Source organism: Anoplophora glabripennis, unplaced genomic scaffold (assembly GCF_000390285.2).
Source record: "Anoplophora glabripennis isolate ALB-LARVAE unplaced genomic scaffold, Agla_2.0 scaffold137, whole genome shotgun sequence".
Taxonomy (NCBI): domain Eukaryota; kingdom Metazoa; phylum Arthropoda; class Insecta; order Coleoptera; family Cerambycidae; genus Anoplophora; species Anoplophora glabripennis.
The window spans coordinates 132,005-150,567 of record NW_019416282.1 but is presented as its reverse complement, the minus strand read 5'-3'; the positions used below and the strand labels follow the sequence as shown (position 1 = coordinate 150,567).

At 29.8% G+C, this 18,563-nt stretch overlaps 1 protein-coding gene across 2 annotated transcripts in view; it reads right to left on the bottom strand.

Moving 5' to 3' along the window:
• LOC108904177 (serine/threonine-protein phosphatase 2A regulatory subunit B'' subunit beta) overlaps window positions 1-18,563 on the bottom strand; it is a 235,724-nt gene that overhangs the window by 151,973 nt on the left and 65,188 nt on the right. For both annotated transcript variants that reach the window (XM_018706620.1, XM_018706621.1), the window contains exon 2: window positions 10,598-10,659. The gene's annotated coding sequence lies outside the window, so the exon portion shown is untranslated. The remainder of the gene's footprint in view (window positions 1-10,597; window positions 10,660-18,563) is intronic.

The following is an 18,563-nucleotide window of genomic DNA, read 5'->3' as shown; positions in this document are numbered from 1 at the left end:
CACATATAGTATACAATGGTCTTATAATGGTATATAGAATTCTAATAAAGAATAAAACGCATTTCTTTCAGTGTAGACCCACATAAAATATACCTTGACATTGATGTAGGCCTTATCTAGGAATAATAAATTCGTATCGCCTTAGTTGCATTTCGATAAGAACTGATCATCATTATCAAGGATAATGATAACGTCTGCTCTATAAAATTTCCTCAAGCAATACACGGTGTTCAATGTTCAAATTTGATAAGTGAAAGAAATTAAACATATTTTTATCCAAACTACTTTCTTAAATTTTATTTGTTGACAAATGTGGTTAATTTAAACGAGAATCGAGGATCGCAGAAAATGTAGTCAACTAAAAAGTTACTTTGTTAAAAAAAATTGCTTATAGATTTTTTAATGAGGTTGGATGCATGTTTTACGTGCAATGCGGCTCGAATAATGCATGTCAAGTGCAGATGCCGACACATACTCTACGTATGCATGTATTGTTAAGGTAATAACACTTCGATGAAACGAATATTTCTCAGAACGGTGCACCATCTCAAGGTACGATTTTTCTCAGAATTATTGTAGTTGGCAATTCTTAACACGCACATATCTTTAAGATAAAATCCATTTAATGGAAATAGTTGTTTTAATTAAATTAAAATTAGCTTGGGTTTATTTCCCAATCTTAAAAATAACCAAAAAATTTCTTTGGAAAAAGGTTTATGCCTTTGATTCACTAGGGTGGTTAAGATATTTTGCTAGCAGTTCATCATCACGCAATTGCTATTCCTAATTCAACAATACATTTGTGTTTAATACATTCTCAAAAAATTCACTCAAATTTCACTCAATCCTACTCAATAATGTATCAATTTCCGTCCACACCCAATTGAGAGTTGACTTTTTCTCTAATATGATTTAAATTTAACTATTATTGGGAAATTTTTTACTCAGACTTGCTGTATATTCTCAGTATAAAGAACAGAGGTCAGAGTTTGCAAGAGACAATTTGTAGGAAGCCCAGAGAACTTCTGGGAGAATATTATATTTTCGGACAAAAAAGTTTTCAGTTTTGCTCCGATGCTTCTCTCCGTGTCTACCCACCAGAGATTATGAGGTATTCGGAGCCTTATGTGAAACCCACACAGCGCAGCGATAGATTCTCCATTAACGTTTGGGCTTGGATAAGCTGCCAAAGTCCTGTTGTTTGTTGTGACCATGCTGTATCCTCAGAATTTCACTTTCATGCAGGATAATTATGCAATTCACACCTCAAGAGTTGCGTCAGAATGGTTCATTGATAACAACATCGAAGTTTTACCTTAGCCGTCAAAGTCCTGGGGATATGTGGTGAAAAATATTTACGACAGAAACTTCCGTCCAGTTAACGTCGAAGAACTTTGCGAGGCAATTAAAAACGCATGGGATCACTGAGGAGGATTATAACAAGAACATTAATTTTATCAATGCCATCTAGATTGCAATGTTATAGACAAAAATGGTGCTTGGACAAAATACTAACTTTACGAATCGCATTTTTTTGACGACGAAAAGTGTTTCATTTTTAGATCTCGTTGACGGCGAATGAATGGCCGTTAGAATGTATAACATATTTCAGTATTGGAAAAATAAATAATTTGCAACCTAATTTGGATTTGTTTTGCTCAGTGGAACTAGTATGATAGACACACATTAAATTTAACATAATGACAGCCGATTTGAACCTCACATTTTCAAGTTAGCTTCACAAAGGCTAATTATAGACAATTTGCTTATAAGAGTCGTCCACTTTCAAAGGGCCGGCACTGTACCTATATTTGAATGAAAGTACTCACAATCAGTTTTAGTTTAAATATAATGACACATGAGTAAAATGATGAAAATGCCCAATATTGAGTAGAAAATGTACACAATAATTTCCCTCAATGGATGCACTCCGAACCTTTATTGCTTTCATTCACACCAATTTTTTACAGTGTATATCTGTTATCTCTTGCTGTTAATTTGGAAGAAGTTTTATTATTAATGTCAAACGAAATAATAAAACTGTTAGATTTTAACAAATGAAAATTAGATCGATTCATCAAGCAACCCTAAAACTATAAAACTTTCAAATTAATGGTTTAAAAAGTGTTTTATAAAATATTTAATCTCTTCTTATAAAGATTTCTCTTACTAACAACTCGTTTAAAAAATATAGTATAAATCTTATTAACTACCAATATAGGTACTCCAATAAAATTGAAAATTCTTAAGTTAATGTCTTGGGTGGTATACTTTGGTGTCGATCGAGGTTCGACATGTGAGAATCACTAAATAAAGGCCACAAATTATTCACCATAATGGACTATATTTTGATTTTTAATTATTGTTACATTTCTTACCTAATAAAATAAAAATTTCACATTAAAAACTCCATAGCGCATACCATTTTCACAATACATTTTGGCTTTGAATACTCCACTATTAATAAGTGAGGGATATAGTAATAAAAAATTTGAATAACGGCAAATAATTCGCAAACTATAAGATACGCTCATCAACATATCTTAATAAAACCGAAAGGAAATTAAATTCTGCATCTGCTCGTTCAAACCCAACATAGGATTCCATTAAAAAAAAAACAAAATGATCGTGATTGAAAATTTTGAACTTCTGAGGTCTATAATTACCATTGTCTATTGGCAATGTAGCCCGGTGCAAATAGACATTCAAGATTACAATAATTGGTACGAATGTTGAGAACACCATTATAAATGAAATGTGAAAAGTCCCCATCGATCTCACATCTGCAAAAAAAATTATTCAAGGTCAAAGTTCGCAAATATGGGTTTTGTGCGTTTTCAGCCTAACGGTAAGTTTTATCATAAAAATAGGTCCGACAAAAATTGTAGATCATGCAATTATCTATAAAAATTGTTCCTACATTTTGTTTTCTAAGAATAACCATTTCCGAGATATAGCGATTCAAAAAGTTGAAAAAATTTATGGCGAACACAACTTTTTTTCGGTCATGATAAATTCATTTTCTCTATAACCCATTTTTAATTTTCATATCCCGCCGCTGGACAAGCTAGTCTGACCAAACAATGGCGCGCATGCGTACCAATATTAGTTAATATTTAATAAATCATGTAAACATTATTTTTTGATATTGATTTATGTTCGGCTCTTCGATCAAAAATTTTTTGGTGACTTTAAAATAACACGTCGCTAAATTATACAAAAACAATTTGTTTTAATAAATTATTTATTCGCACAACTTGGGTTGACTTAAAAACAACTGCCAACGTCATAATACGCTAATTCCTGATGCCCTGGTTTACGCCGCCCACTGACGGCATACAAAAAATTAAAGTTCAATTTAAAAAACTAAATTATAACACGACTATTTATTTGATTAAAAAAATAATTCCAGATTCCTATTCAGAAAAAACACGTGCTACTACCCTTAAAAAATGCACCCCAACTTAAAGTTGAACCCTGTATATAGCAGGTTGCTGCAATATATGTTAGGTACGCTCAGAAGAAATGGGACCCCTGTATAAACAATTAAAATAAATGTGAAAAAAACTGATTTGGTGCTATTTTACATGAAACATTTTTTTTTGTATTACTGATATTACCAGAGCTATGAAAGAATCCGTTTTACATCTCTCTGTGTGGATCATAAATTAAAATAAATTATGTTTTTCTAAATCTGGATAATCAGTAAGTATGGATTACCAATATAAGAGAAAAAAACAACACATTTATTAGTGTCGTAAAACGTATTTTGCATGGCAAAACCGCTTTACACAAATTTTAAAACAATCTTAAGGACAAGTACAACCTCCACAGTTCATTGGCATGGATGTCTCAGATGTAGCTGAATGCATATTTGGGAAAATGTTTTAGATATACTGATTCATTTATAATGTTTAAATTTTATTTAAATAAGTGAATACCTAATTTAATTTAAATAAACCAGAAGGACGAATTACTAAGTTGTCCAAATTTTAGCTTTTTAATAACTTACAGACTTTAAATCTATATTTGTGTGGCGGTAACTATAGGAGTTTAATAAAAATAAAAATGGCCAAAAGAATAACTATCTTCAGGAGGTTGTCAAAACTAAATGCTCAAAACTATTATAAAACATATTCTTCTTATGAAGAACTTACTATGTTATCTCTATGCAAGCTCAGAGAACGTGACAAAATAGTAAGAGAATTTAGTCTTAGACGAAAGGTTTTATTTCGGCTTTCATAGTATAAAAAAACTTTTATTTTAAAATGTTTGTTAATAAGGATATTTTTTTTTTCTACAGAAAAGCAAAAATGTTTTATACATATAGGAGAAAACAAGAACTTTGGAACACCGTATCAGGATGAAATTGTTTTATACAAGTTTCCACAACATTAATTCTAAATTTTCAATATTCTTCATCATATTGTAAATTTTATTAAAATTCTTGATTTCATAAAATTTTATTATTTTCCATTCAACATTTTTATTATTAACAAAAGCAGGAAAAAAGCTGCTGAAGAAAATATTGTGGAACCAGAACCTCCGCACACCGTTCGAGGGCATCAACTGATCGACTAAAGTACATGGCCAAAGCATGCACTGCTCTTTTTGCAAAGAACTTTTGCGTATTTTAGATCATGTACAAATTGTGATCACGAAGTGATTCGCGTGGAAAAGTTTAAATATGATTTAGATACTTGCGTAAGTAGTTCTATGAATACAAATGTTTCTTATAAAGCGATTGTATTTATGAAAGTATAATACTATTTAATATATATAGTATTATACTGTGATACAATGTTATTGCAGCCAAAAATATTCTAAAAAATATACTGAAATTATTGAAAAGTTAATTATAAAATGAAAAATGATATTAAAAATGTCATAATTTATCAAAATACATCAGACTGTTACATGCGCTGTGAAGCAAAATATGAATATTTCATTGTTTATATGTTGCTGCATTTTTTATTTCTTGTATTGAAAGTTTATCGTACTTTATAAGTAAAAAAAAAGATTTAGAAAACATATTTCATTTGAAAATGTCCCATTTTATTTTATTATTCCAAATTGAATTACAAAAATTACACAAGTTGAATATAAACCATTTCAATGACTAAATCGAAAAGTTTATTTGAATTTCCCGCCACCTATTCTCATTCATATTCTATTGCGCTGTTGCCTCCTTAAAGTACAACATTTTTACAGTTTACCTATATGAATTTTCTTGTTCTATCAATGTGTTACTAAAAGTACGATCTCTTGTCTATAAAACGCCAGCTTTAATCTGTAAACATCCTTCACAGAACCGTTATAAAGTAAGAGCAACATTAAAATATTTAAATTTACATTATTACTTCGGTGTACCAGGGATCACACATAATTATAAATGCAGAGAAGCGAAATTTACACATTAATTACACTTTTACATGCATCATGTGCACATGTAAATGTAATTGCACTTTTACGTATATTATATGGAACGTAACAAGTGAATGTTTTCTTTTATTGTACCTACTTTATGGAACATGCTACACGTACGAATGAGTGTACTACAAACGGTACAGCAGACACTAAAAAATGTTTACATGAGCACAACGAATGGAAATGCTCCGTTTCCACCATATCCTGAAATAAAATGACCTGAAACATTCGACGGAGATGTGAAACTTACATTCCTAATGGTTATTGTTGCTTCACTGGAATCCACTCCGAAAACACAAGTTGATTATTTATTTTAATATTTGCCACGGTTTCTGACGCTCCCTTCAAAAAAATAAACAATTTTTCAAATAACGGGTCTCATGAGTAAAAGGTAACAAATGCTTCTGCTATGTATTTTCAAATCGAAACTTGAATAACTATAATTACAATTTTGTTAAAAAGTTAGAAATAAAAGATTTTGCACTGGTACAAAGAGAAAACTTAGCTAGTATAAGTACTCGTAAATAAAATTAGTTCTATGAATACAACTGAAGATTTTACTAAATGTTAAGACATTGTACTAAGGTATTTGCTAATATTTGCATTTGCTAAAACTATTTCTCTACACTTTTACGATCGATATTATTCGTAATTATAAGATGTCATTTTTTAATTATTTTTTTTTTCAAATTAGTTGCAGTTACTACTACTGCACATATTTATGCACTTTATTGAATACAAAATAGACCTTTTCTTGTTTTTTTTTCTTTTTAAGTTAAACAGATAAATATTAAATATTGTCAAAATAATCATTAAAAAAGTCCTCGTTTAAGGAAAAAGTTTATTGTTTTGAAGCCCAAAAACAGTTACATTTGCCCATTGTCCAAATCAGATTCCAACATAAAACACAATTACATTTTATACAGCTGTAGGCATTAAAATCTACCAAATTATCTTTAATTACATTGATTAATGTACTATGTATGTGATTCACTATATTTTGACCCCCTTTAACTATTTTGTTTTAAGAGTTATAAAAAAATGTAAAACACAAAAGTTGCACGATTTTTTATGAATTTTTCGAAAATGACATTTGACAAACAAATGAAGTCCAAACAAAATGGGCGCGGATGTTAACTTTGTTAATTTAAATGGAACATCCTGTATATTTTTACAAATTTGGATAGAACGTTCCCTGTCGAGCATAGTCATATAGGGTTTGTTGGGTCCATCTCTAACAATAAGCGAGATACTGTTAAAAAAAGGAAATAATGATTTTTATTAAGAAAATAAGATATCTTGTAATTCCACCTCTTCCAGGCACTTCTTCATTATTTCCAATTACGTAAGGATTTATAGATTTTTTTTTAAATCTGTACCTACATCCTTACGTAATTGAAAAAAGGCAGAAATGCCTAAATGTCTAACAATTACAAGATAGTATCTCGCTTATTGTTAGAGATGTACCCAACAAACCCTATATGACTATGCTCGACAGAGAACGTCCTATCCAAATATGTAAAAATATATAGGGTGTTCCATTTAAATTAACAAAATTAACACCCGTGGTCATTTTGTTTGGACTTTATTTTTTTTTTCAAATGTCATTTTCGAACAATTCATAAAATATCGTGCAACTTTTGTATTTTACATTGTTTTATAACTCTTAAAACAAAAAAGATAATGGGGGTCAAAATATAGTGAATCACCCTGTACAAAAATTAAATTAAAAAAAACAATATAATAATAACACAGCTGAATATTTGATCTAAGAATAATCACCGGACCTGACCAGGTTACTTATAGCTTTTTTGGATCGCTGATTTTTATAATTCAAAGACATCTAAAGGTCGTATCAAGGTCATTTGGAGGTCAAATCGAGAAATATGGTCTAAAAAATCTGAGAAAATTTATACGTATGTTTTTGGAGTAGCTTAGTTAAAATCCGCTGTCAGTTTCACCCCTGAAGGACATCTGAAGGTCAAATGAAAGTCATATCAAGGTCATTTGAAGGTCTAATCGAGAAAATCGGTATAAAAAATCTGAAAAAATTTATAAGTATATTTTTAGGGTTGCTGAGTTTAAATTCAATATTACTTTTACCGTTATGAAGGTCATTTCAAAATCATTAGAAGGTCAAATGAAGAAAAATTTGGAAACAAGGAGATTCATTTATTGAACACAATTTTAAAAACAGTAAGGTGTAAACGGGGTGAAAGTCTCACCTTAATGGCTGGACACGTTACTGTTCTTGCCGGGAGATTCAGTCGTCTTGACTTAATTGTCTGGACGCACGTATGTTCTTGCCTTAACTGGCGGGACATTCAGTCGTCTTGCCTTAAGTGGCTGAACACACTCTTTTTCATGCCTTAACTGGTCGGAACATTCACTCGTCTTGCCGTAACTGGCTGGACACACTCTTGTTCATGCCTTAACTGGCTAGGACATTCACTCGTCTTGCCTTAATTGGCTGGACACGCTTATATTTCTACCTAACTGACCGGAAAATTGCCTTAACTGGCTAGCCTCCTTTATGTTTTTGCCTCATTTGGTCAGGAGTCGTATACATACGTATACATTTTTTCAGATTTTTTAGACCGATTTTCTCGATTTGACCTACAAATGACCTCGACATGACCTTGATACGACCTTTAGATGTACTTAAATGGTGAAACTGACAGCTGATTTTAGCTCAGCTACTCCAAAAACATACGTGTAAATTTTCCCAGATTTTTTAGACCATATTTCTCGATTTGACCTCCAAATGACCTTGATACGACCTTTAGATGTACTTAAATGGTGAAACTGACAGCTGATTTTAGCTCAGCTACTCCGAAAACCTACGTGTAAATTTTCTCAGATTTTTTAGACCATATTTCTCGATTTGACCTCCAAATGACCTTGATACGACCTTTAGATGTCTTTGAATGGTGAAAATAGCAGCGGCTTTGAACTCGGCTACCCCAAAAACATACATATGCATTTTTTCAGATTTTTTAGACCATTTTTGGCCATTTGACCTTCAAATGACCTTGAACCTGACGTAATGGAGCTTAGCCAACCTCGGATTCGGAATCAGCGATCCAAAAAACCAATAAGTACCCTGGTCAGGTTTGGTGATTATTCTTAGATCAAATGTTTGTTGACCTGTGTAATTTAACAATATTATTTTATTTTATTTGGGCAAAAACCATATCCCTAAAGGTTAATGTTATCGACTTGGAACAGAAGGACTTTTTGTAAGATTTTTTAATGATCTATAGTTGTAAGTTATTGTGTTTTAAAAGCTGGAAACAAAAAAGTTATGATCAATTTTCTATAAACTCTGGATATTAGAATTTTAATATGCTTTTTTTCTCATAGGTGCAACTTGTTATCAATAATAGAATTTAAGCACTTCATATTTGAAAAAAATCATTGAGTTTTTCTTCAACTCCTTCAATCAGTTGCAAATACCGAATTAAAAGAGCTGTCCAAAACAAATATGTAGATTTTTATAAAAGTACCTATAATAACCCCAAAGAATTTGAAAGTTTTAAACAAAAAAAAATTGCTTACATGTCTTCTATTTGTAACTTTGAAAAGTAACTATCGCATACACCATGAATTTCAATAAAGACTCCAATTTCGTAAAGCACATCCTTTCCTAAAGCGACCAAGGAGAAAATTACTACCGACAAGAACAGTAATTTAAAACAGCACCATTGGAAAAGGATAATACTTATTGCTACACGAGGTAATATTTCCGACTTGTCAAATAAATTCAATTTCCTGCTATTTAGTCTTGTAATCAATACTAATTATTGAATAAATACGAACATTGTCTGGATTGAGTGAATAACTCTCCTCAACTAGACAATGTGAGACGTTAAATTTTGGGAATTATGAAAATATTTTTTTCCGTACCGGTTGTTTTATATAAAATGCCGTACATTGTTTCGGTAGTTATTGATATATTCATTGTTAAGGTATAGTAGACAGGTATTTTTGGCAAAAAGTGCCATAAAAGAGACATCAAAATAAAAGAATTTTTTCCTTGGTCAATAATATGTGATATGGAAAAGGTGATTAATTGAAACAACTGTACACAGCAGAAGATCAAGAAGTTCTAAACATCTTTAGAATCCTTCCCGCTACAACAAATCTATAGTGTCTAATGTTCAATACTTCTAACAATTGTCAATTTTTTTTAAATAAATCAACGAATATTCAAAAAACTGCAAACAATACACTCGAAACATACATATATGCACTTGTAAAGAAAATGTATCTACATATATTGTGTGTGTCGTTAATATTTTTAAAATGTGGGTTATTATATGTATGATGCACAATATCTCAAAAAAATAAATTTATAACTATAATAATTGCAGATATTAAACAATTAATTATTCATTAAATGTAGACCTAGGATTAAGATTGTTTTTAAGGTAATAAATCTATTGTAACATCAATACGCAACTTTAAATTAGATGCTATAAGAATTTTGATTCATATACAATCAAAGTTTTGAAATCAATATTAATTTTGATTTTTTAAATGGATAGTTTTACGAAAAGTGTATTTTACTGTTATGGAAGCTACAACTTGTTAGCTCCCAGAATAACATTCAACAAACACCTTTTTAATTCATGTTGATGCTATTAAAAAAATATATAGTTAAAATATTATTCTTATTGTTAGTGTATTGGATAAATGTTCTACAAAATAATAAATGTTTAAACATTATGAATGCAGAATGGGCGTATACAAGTTTGCTTGAAGTAGGTCACCAAAAAATAACAAATATCACCATCAAATAAAAGAAATGATTATAAATAACACATAAGAGCCACCTATCATCACTACAAAGCTATGTGTATAAATAAACATTTAATAATAAATTTGTTTTTTGTCTTCGTCGACAGTTTCGATCTAAAATTATCTCAAAAATAAAGATGCACAGTCATCATATTTATTAGAAAAACATAATTATTTCACACTGTGATGCTGGTAGTATAAATGTGATAATAATTGCTATTCGATGTAATTTAGCTAAATATTATAATCATGAAGATGGTCTAGAAACAAAACTTTTTCGTTGATGAATGAATGTTGGTTTTAAACTAAAGTACTAATGGAAATAAAGATGGAAATAATAATAAGTGAATAAGGCATCTAATCTACTTACATGTATTATGTGTAATTCATAAGGGTATCTCATTCATCAATATTTGTTGAAACGCTTCGATTCTGCAACAAAAATAGCAACCAATTAGTTTTACAGTATAATATAGTGACAATAAAGATAACTTTACATATTTAAAACATGTTAAATTTATTTCTTATTCAATGAACCGTCAGAAAGTCATCGCTTGTTATAAATACATAAGATTAGATACGGATATTCACTGACGTACGGAACACTATGAAATATGTAGAAAATGAGAAGAAAGTTCGATCGTACTAAAAAATATGTTTGTTCGTTACAAAAATGTGTTTGGATTTAGGCCAATTATCGTTATCGCAGCCAAAATACTGGTTTTTTAATTACTGAAATGTGAAATTTTATTCTATTTTGTTCAGATTTGTTGATCAAAATATACAGTGTGTCCCCAGATTGGGTACCGCACTTTTGTAACGTTTTTATTGTTGATTTTCCGTGAAAAAGTTATTCTTGATAAAAAGTTTTGCTTAGGAAGCCATGGGTAGTAATCAAATATGTATGTAATAAAACATACACGGTGTTCAAAAAATTTCAAAATGTAAAATTTTGCCTAAGCAAAGTGCCTTTAATTTTTGGTTGCGGTACCCCATCCGGAGACACACTGTATATGGCGTCTCTTGATTGTTTATATTTGTATCCAGATGTCACGTAACTACTTTAACGCATTGTAACCACAGAAAAAATAGACATTTTACAGTCTAACATAATTTTCAATTGGCAATGTCACAAAATATTTTTCATTCACCCAATCGTCGATTCTATTTAAAAAGTGTTCTAATTTTTGTTAACCGAAAGCGATAATTTACATTCCACGCCCATTCTAATCGCAATACGTTGTTCTATGTCACTAAATATGTACTAGGAATACTAACTACTCCGATTGTTCTATGGAGTCAATGTGAAAGTTAAAAGTATTCGGCATCCGAAAAAGAATTTGGAGAAGTCTATTTTCAGCGCACCTACAAGGTATACAAGTCTATTAAAATCTAGACGTTTACGTTCCGGAGATTTATTCTAAACAGAGCAATTTATAGTATTTATCTTCTGCTTTTACGTATTCTGTACTATTCGGCAGTAAAGATAGTTGAAAGCTTTCATCGCCCGATATCAATAATTTTGGAGGATAACCGCGCTTTCTAGGACTACGGATAGAAGCAATCCACTATGACTAAGAAATTCCAATGATCATATAAAAACTGAGATTAAGGCTTTCTAATCGTTAAATAGTTAAATTACCACCTTACTAAATAGATACAGATATATATTAATGGACACTATTTATAGTGATTGAGTAAATTCAACAATTTATAGGTTAGAGTGAACAAGGAAAAAAACGTTTTTTCCCATTTTATGAGAAAATGTCACCCTTGATAAAAAATTTTGTTTAACGAAAGTAAGAGCTCTTTATACAAAATTTAACATCTAAAAAAATTGATGAACTTAAGAAAAACAAAAAAATAAAAAACGCTTCACCGATAAAGTTTTATACATCTTGAACCAACTAAAAGTTATTATTTTATTACTAAATGGTCAAAAAATGTTCCTATATATCCAGGTTTTTCAGGTACTTTTTTTCCAAAGTACGATTACTTAAAAAATTGAAAAATAGTTGTATTAAAATTTGCACCAAATAAGGAAGTTTTTTTACTTATAATTTTAGAAAACAACTTTTTCTTCTAATGATTTTTGCTTGTCTATAAGGACAATTTAGATTCTCAAGGAGATTTTCGCGAAAATAAATAAAAATAAAAATAAAAAAATATGTCGAACTTTTGGTTAAATTCTAAGTTAAATAATAATAGCATACAAAAGCAGCAAATATCATTCCTGTGGTCAAATTATGAAGGACTTATGGAAGTTAATAATCCTCCATTAATAATATTGATGAAATTGTATTCTAATTAAAAAATATATAAGAGGCACTAGTTAAATAATCACCAAAAGAAAATTAAAAAATAAAAAATTGACATTTTTCGATTTTTTTAATATTGGCTCTATGTTGATGTCAAAATATAAATTTAGCCGAAAGCTATCAGAATTTGTTGAATAAATTCCGAAATAATTTAGAAAATATAATAAATATCAATTTCAGACAATTAAAATAAAGCTATTTCCTTATAAATTAAAAATTGATCAATATTATTATTATATTACTTAAGATGGAGCTATTTAGTGTTCAGATAAGCAAAAATTATAAGACAATTTTTGTCCAACACATAAAAAAATCACACTTGCTGTTAATTTTTAAGCAATCGCTAAATTTATGTCCAAAATGAATTAAATTTGATTATCGCTATAGGAGTCTTAGGATCTATTAGATATACTGAAAATATTATATTGATAAAATAGTGTACAGATTAGTACGTGCACTTACAAATTGAAATCCTGATAACATAACTTAAATCTAAAAAAATTTTCTTCATTGCATTTAACTTTAATTCTCCATAACAACCTTATTTTGAAAACAATAAATCTTTCTTTTCATTCTTGTCCACTACAATTGTGAACTTATGCTTAAAAACTTAATTAATAAAAATAATTTCAATACTTTTTTATCTTATTTTAAATGTATTCAATTATTTCAAAAATTTTCCTAAAAATCCTATAAAATGAAAGCGAAAAATTTCATTGATAGGAAAAGTCCACAGACTTCTAAGTATATAAGTCTGTGGAAAAATCTAATCAATATTTATTGCTGGTTGCATTTATTGCAGCATTTAAGAATCTTATTTAATCTTATTTATGAGGTTAGTAGTTACATAAGTACACGATTTTTGGTATCAAAGAACATTGTTTTGATAGAAATTTTAAGAAATATTTAGAATTTATTTGAATTAGCTCAATATTTCGAAATACGAGAGCTAATAATAGAACATATTATATTTAAAAAAACTTTGAATGTGTACCTATAGCACATGTAATACTACTGCCTATCAACTAGGTGTACTAAGTCAAAAATATGCCACAAATTATGTGAATCACCTACGAAACCTGTCTAAATAAAGGTTAAACATAATTTCTTTTAAACCCTTCCCTTGAGGTAGGGTGGTTAAAACGGGGTCTATGAACTGCAACATAATGTTACTATTGATTCTTACTTCTAGAAACATAAATCTCTTGGGGAGTTTAAGCTGGAACATATATGTTATTGTAGAGCAAATTGAAGCAAAAACATATAAATTATAAAAAAATGTAATGCAACTCTTAATAAATATCAAATTTGAAATAATAGGAATATAGGTAATACAACAAATATATTTATTTTCTTAGCTTTTCGATGTACTCAATGCAATAGTCACACTGCACACTATTCCTAAAATATTTCACATGTTTTGATAAAAAACAGATGGTCTTTGGATTTTTACTAGCAAATCTGTTTCATATCTTACTGCTTTATTCGCATAAATCAAGGTTAACATACAGGTAACTAATAAAAATTACATTAGAAAGTCTCCTCTGTCTATTTAATTTTTTTCAGAACTGTGGAGCATAAACAAATACGTAGACGTATCTCCAGATTTTGTCACATACCCAAAAAAACTACATTATAAGTAAAATATTGGAATTAACAATATTTTGTTAATAGCACTGATATTTAACTAACCATTACTATATTCTGTTCCATCAGTTCTCAAGTTTAATCTTTTATTTCAGAATATGTAATTAATTAACGAGTAAATTAATTAATTATTTTTATTAACCAATAAAATAAATAATAATAAATAATAAGATTTTAGTGTTCCTGAGATTCTCGAAATACAGAATTCGTAGAGCCTTTGCGTTTAGTTCGTACTCGCAATATCCTGCGACATTTTAGTTTCTATTACAGCATTATATCTACTGGAACAATTCAGCCAAGCTCATATTGTCTTAAATTTTAACAGGCTATTTCAAGTTACCACTGTAATGTTTTGAGACTTTGGAATTGAGCCAGGTTTTGTATATTTATGTTACACTTTCATCGGTACATCGGATGATTGGAGCAGTTGGTTTCATGCTGTTTTCTGGGTTGGAATGTTGCATAAAATTTGGCGAATTCAACAGAATAACCTTCATCGCTTCCTATAGGTACCTACTCAAACGTAATCTGATATGCAAAAAAAATATTTTGTGTGCAAATTTACACGGAGAAAACTGTTACTGTATTTATTAATATTAACTATGTATAATGATTTATATCAGTGAAGAAAAGAAAAAAAATTTCATATGAAAATAATACTTTATTGAAATATAATCGTAAAATTTGCTACAAATGTGAATATATGCTACATTGCTAAATATATTGCATATTGCATATTCTAAATAATAGAAGGCAGGCAGTAATTTCTAGAGTACCTCAGGGTTTTACACTTGACCCGTTGCAGTTAATTTTATTCATTAATTATCTTAATGAAGTAATCAGCTGCTGCAAATTATTTTATGCATACGATGTACACCATTTTCATTCATAACTATATTACCAATTTTGATGGATGTTATAAGCTACAGAAGAAACTTCCCGTATATAGTCTTGGTGTATTGAAGATATATTAACCCATCCAAATGCGAGACAAGCTCTTTCAGAAAACTGTCTATAAATTTAATTCTACCATTGATAATACTGTATTATCCCTCTGGACTCTTGTAAGGATTTATGTATAATGGTAAACAAAGTTTTCCTTTTTGATCATTTAGTCCTTGAAATAAATTAAGCGTTTTAATTTTATGGATTTATAAAATCAAACGCAGTACGTAATGCTACTAAAACTTTGTACATAAGATATTTGTGTTTATTCTGAGATATAGTTACAATGTTTAGAAACTGAAGGAATTTGTATTCCAGTAATTTTTTCTTATATACTGCTCTGAGTTGCTTTCTGCTACAAAGTGTGTACCTAGTGCTGAATTCAAAACGTTCTGCCAAAACTCACATTTTACTGAGACTTAATGTGTCACAACTTTAATGGATTACAGCAACTTTATATTTTCCGTTGTTCATTAAATGTACCTACTAACTCAGTCATTAAACAGTATATTAACTTTTAATTGTAGTAGTCAAGGTGTCAAAGGAGCGACTCAAGATATAGACCGGATCAATCTATGTAGTACTTAAAATTTGCTTTACTTAGATATTTAAAATAACTTAGTACGAACCTAGTAAAGGGCCGTAACCAGTCTAAATCATCTGCAACTGTATCAACTGTACCAACCATGTATCCAAAAAAGAAAAACTATGTTTCACATCCAATCTTTGAAGAATTATAGAGTTTTAGAAACCTGTTTACAAAAGAATACATATTTTTTCTTGTTCATTTTGACAGCAGAAATTACTTCTTGAATTTTGTCATAAATTTGTTATACTCGCATTAATGTGAAATTAATCAAAAATGTTCAAGTAAGCAGTCATTATAAAACAAATGTTTTCAAGAGAACTTTTAACATAAAGTAAACGAATAGCAATGGCATTTCCAGAACGCCTAACGAATTTACTAAGACTTTGTCACCGTACTGCAGCGTGTTGAAATACGTGGTTTAGCATAAAAAGCCGAGAAGATTTCCGCATTCATTCTTAATAGATCGTTTAATATTCTCTAAGTGGTTTTCTTTTAAAAGGACTGCCTTCCACATCTTGATTACCGACCATATATGGTAAGGCTATGGGTATTCTCTTTGCAGCCGACACGGCTAACAATTCATTTCAAATTAACCGTCGACCTACTGAACAATTAGAGCACATTTTATGCAAATTCTATGGCCATTTACGCATTTAACTTTACCACTACATAAAGCCGATACCAGTTCTCTTTAATTTTAATAACTTTTCAGGTAGTTTCACATTCCGTCGTCACATCATGTTTTTCCCAACAATAGTAAAGTGAAACAAAATCTTTTTGATGAATTAGATACTCAGTAACGGTAAGGTACTGCAATTATCTCTTAATAATTACTTACTAATCATTTAGGTTAGAATCGTATTTAATTAAGAGAAAATATAACAAAAGTAAAATCTAAAGTAAAACTTACAATTACTTAACAACATTGTAACACATTTTACTCATCAGGCAAATGTTGCGGAAATGCACTATACAGATTGTTTTCGAAAGTAGGGTTCTAATTTTAATGATGAGAAAATATTACAAATACTTTGAGATTGTTCTGCAATTATTGTCATACATTCGTACTATCGCGAGGAAACAAATCAGTACTTGCTGTCGTTTCTAACGTTGTCGCTTTTGTTCCCACTTTTTGGTTTGAGCTTTTGGTGTTAATTTAGTTAATATTGTGTATGTAATTGTTAAGGTTTAATAAACTTTCTAACTTTTTTTGGTGTACAGTGATAAATATTTTTGCGAAAACGGCACCTATAGGTATTCATAGTCCAGGCGATAGAGCAGTAAAAGTAGGCTTTGGCGTTTGTGTTTGAAGTCATCTATTTTGTTGTACAAAAAAATCCCAAATATTATGAATATGTATTATAGAATAAGAATCTGAATTTGCCTATTCCAAAAAACCATTGGTAAATACAGGGAAGCAAGAAACATACAAAAAGAACAATAAATGACCCGTTTTCCAATATATTTATGTGTGCAAGATTTTGTCGATTTCATAGAGAATTCCCTGAACAATAAATAATTGTTTATAGAGTAAAATGTTGAAAAATTTTAAAAATTCTAAATGGTTATAAAAGTGGGTATTTTTAGTATTGATCATTGTTTATTATGTCAACAAGTATCTCTAAAAAATTGTGTGCTCCTTCTAAATCTTAATTTAAACCCACGATACGCGATAAACTTTTTGAAATTTTCTTAATTAACAATCCTCTCAATCGAAAAACACGCGATCGATCGTTGCAAAAATTTTAGGAAATAATTGACATATTTTTACTATTTGTTCACAAAATTGCTCCAAATATACATATGATTTTCTACTATTTTTCGCCCATTGTTAATGCAAAATTGAACGTCTTTTATTCACAGTTGTTGCAACTTTATAGAAAATCGTCAAATAAACAAAAAATAAACAATGGCTTTTTTTATTTAGGGCTTACTTTCAATGTTACAGAGAAAAATATGTCGAAAAACGGATAATTTTTCATTCTCTTTATATGTTTGTTGTTCTCCTGAATTTAGCAATGGTTTTTTGGAATAGACAAACTCGGATTCTTATTCTACATATTATTTGGGATTTTTCTGTACAACACAATAGATGAATTAAAATACAAACATAGGTATATCCCTCAAACACAGACTCTCAGTCAGTCCCAGGGGGTAAGTTTCCAATAAAAGCATTGTCGCAGAATGCACCATTCATCAATTAAAGTTAAAAGCACAGACAATGTTAGGAGTTAATCAGCATCATGAGCCAATTATTTTGAAATAATTAGAAGAACGTAATTATATTATAGAAAAGTTGAATTTCTCCGTTCGGATATCTTTTATGCAAATAAGCATGAAATTGTGTAAAACTTTTAAATTACAACTCCTGGTTTTCACTCTACCGACAATGCTCCTGAATGGTGCAAAAAAACTCATGATACCAACAATTTGTTTGAAAAATTCGAATCTGAGAAAGATATCCCGAAATTCTATAAACAAGTCGACTTTTATTATAAATCATTTTAGTTATTTCCTTATAGAAGCATGCATTCTATTCAAAATCGCCGATGTCACACCTACACGAGTTAAAAAAATCTTTTATGTTCAGAAGTTTACAACACGAACTCTCTACAACTGTTGCAATTTCTTGTAAACTACAAGATATTCATTGTAACAATGAATAGTATTAAATTCGGTAATATAATGGCATTTCCTACAACTGTTTACAACTTTTACAGACACATCTAGAAACTTGTAATAAGTGATTGCAATGCAGAGCAATTCACATTATCTTCTGTAGTGATATCACACCATAACATCGAGCTGTCGTATCAGCAAGCACTTGTAGTAAGGTT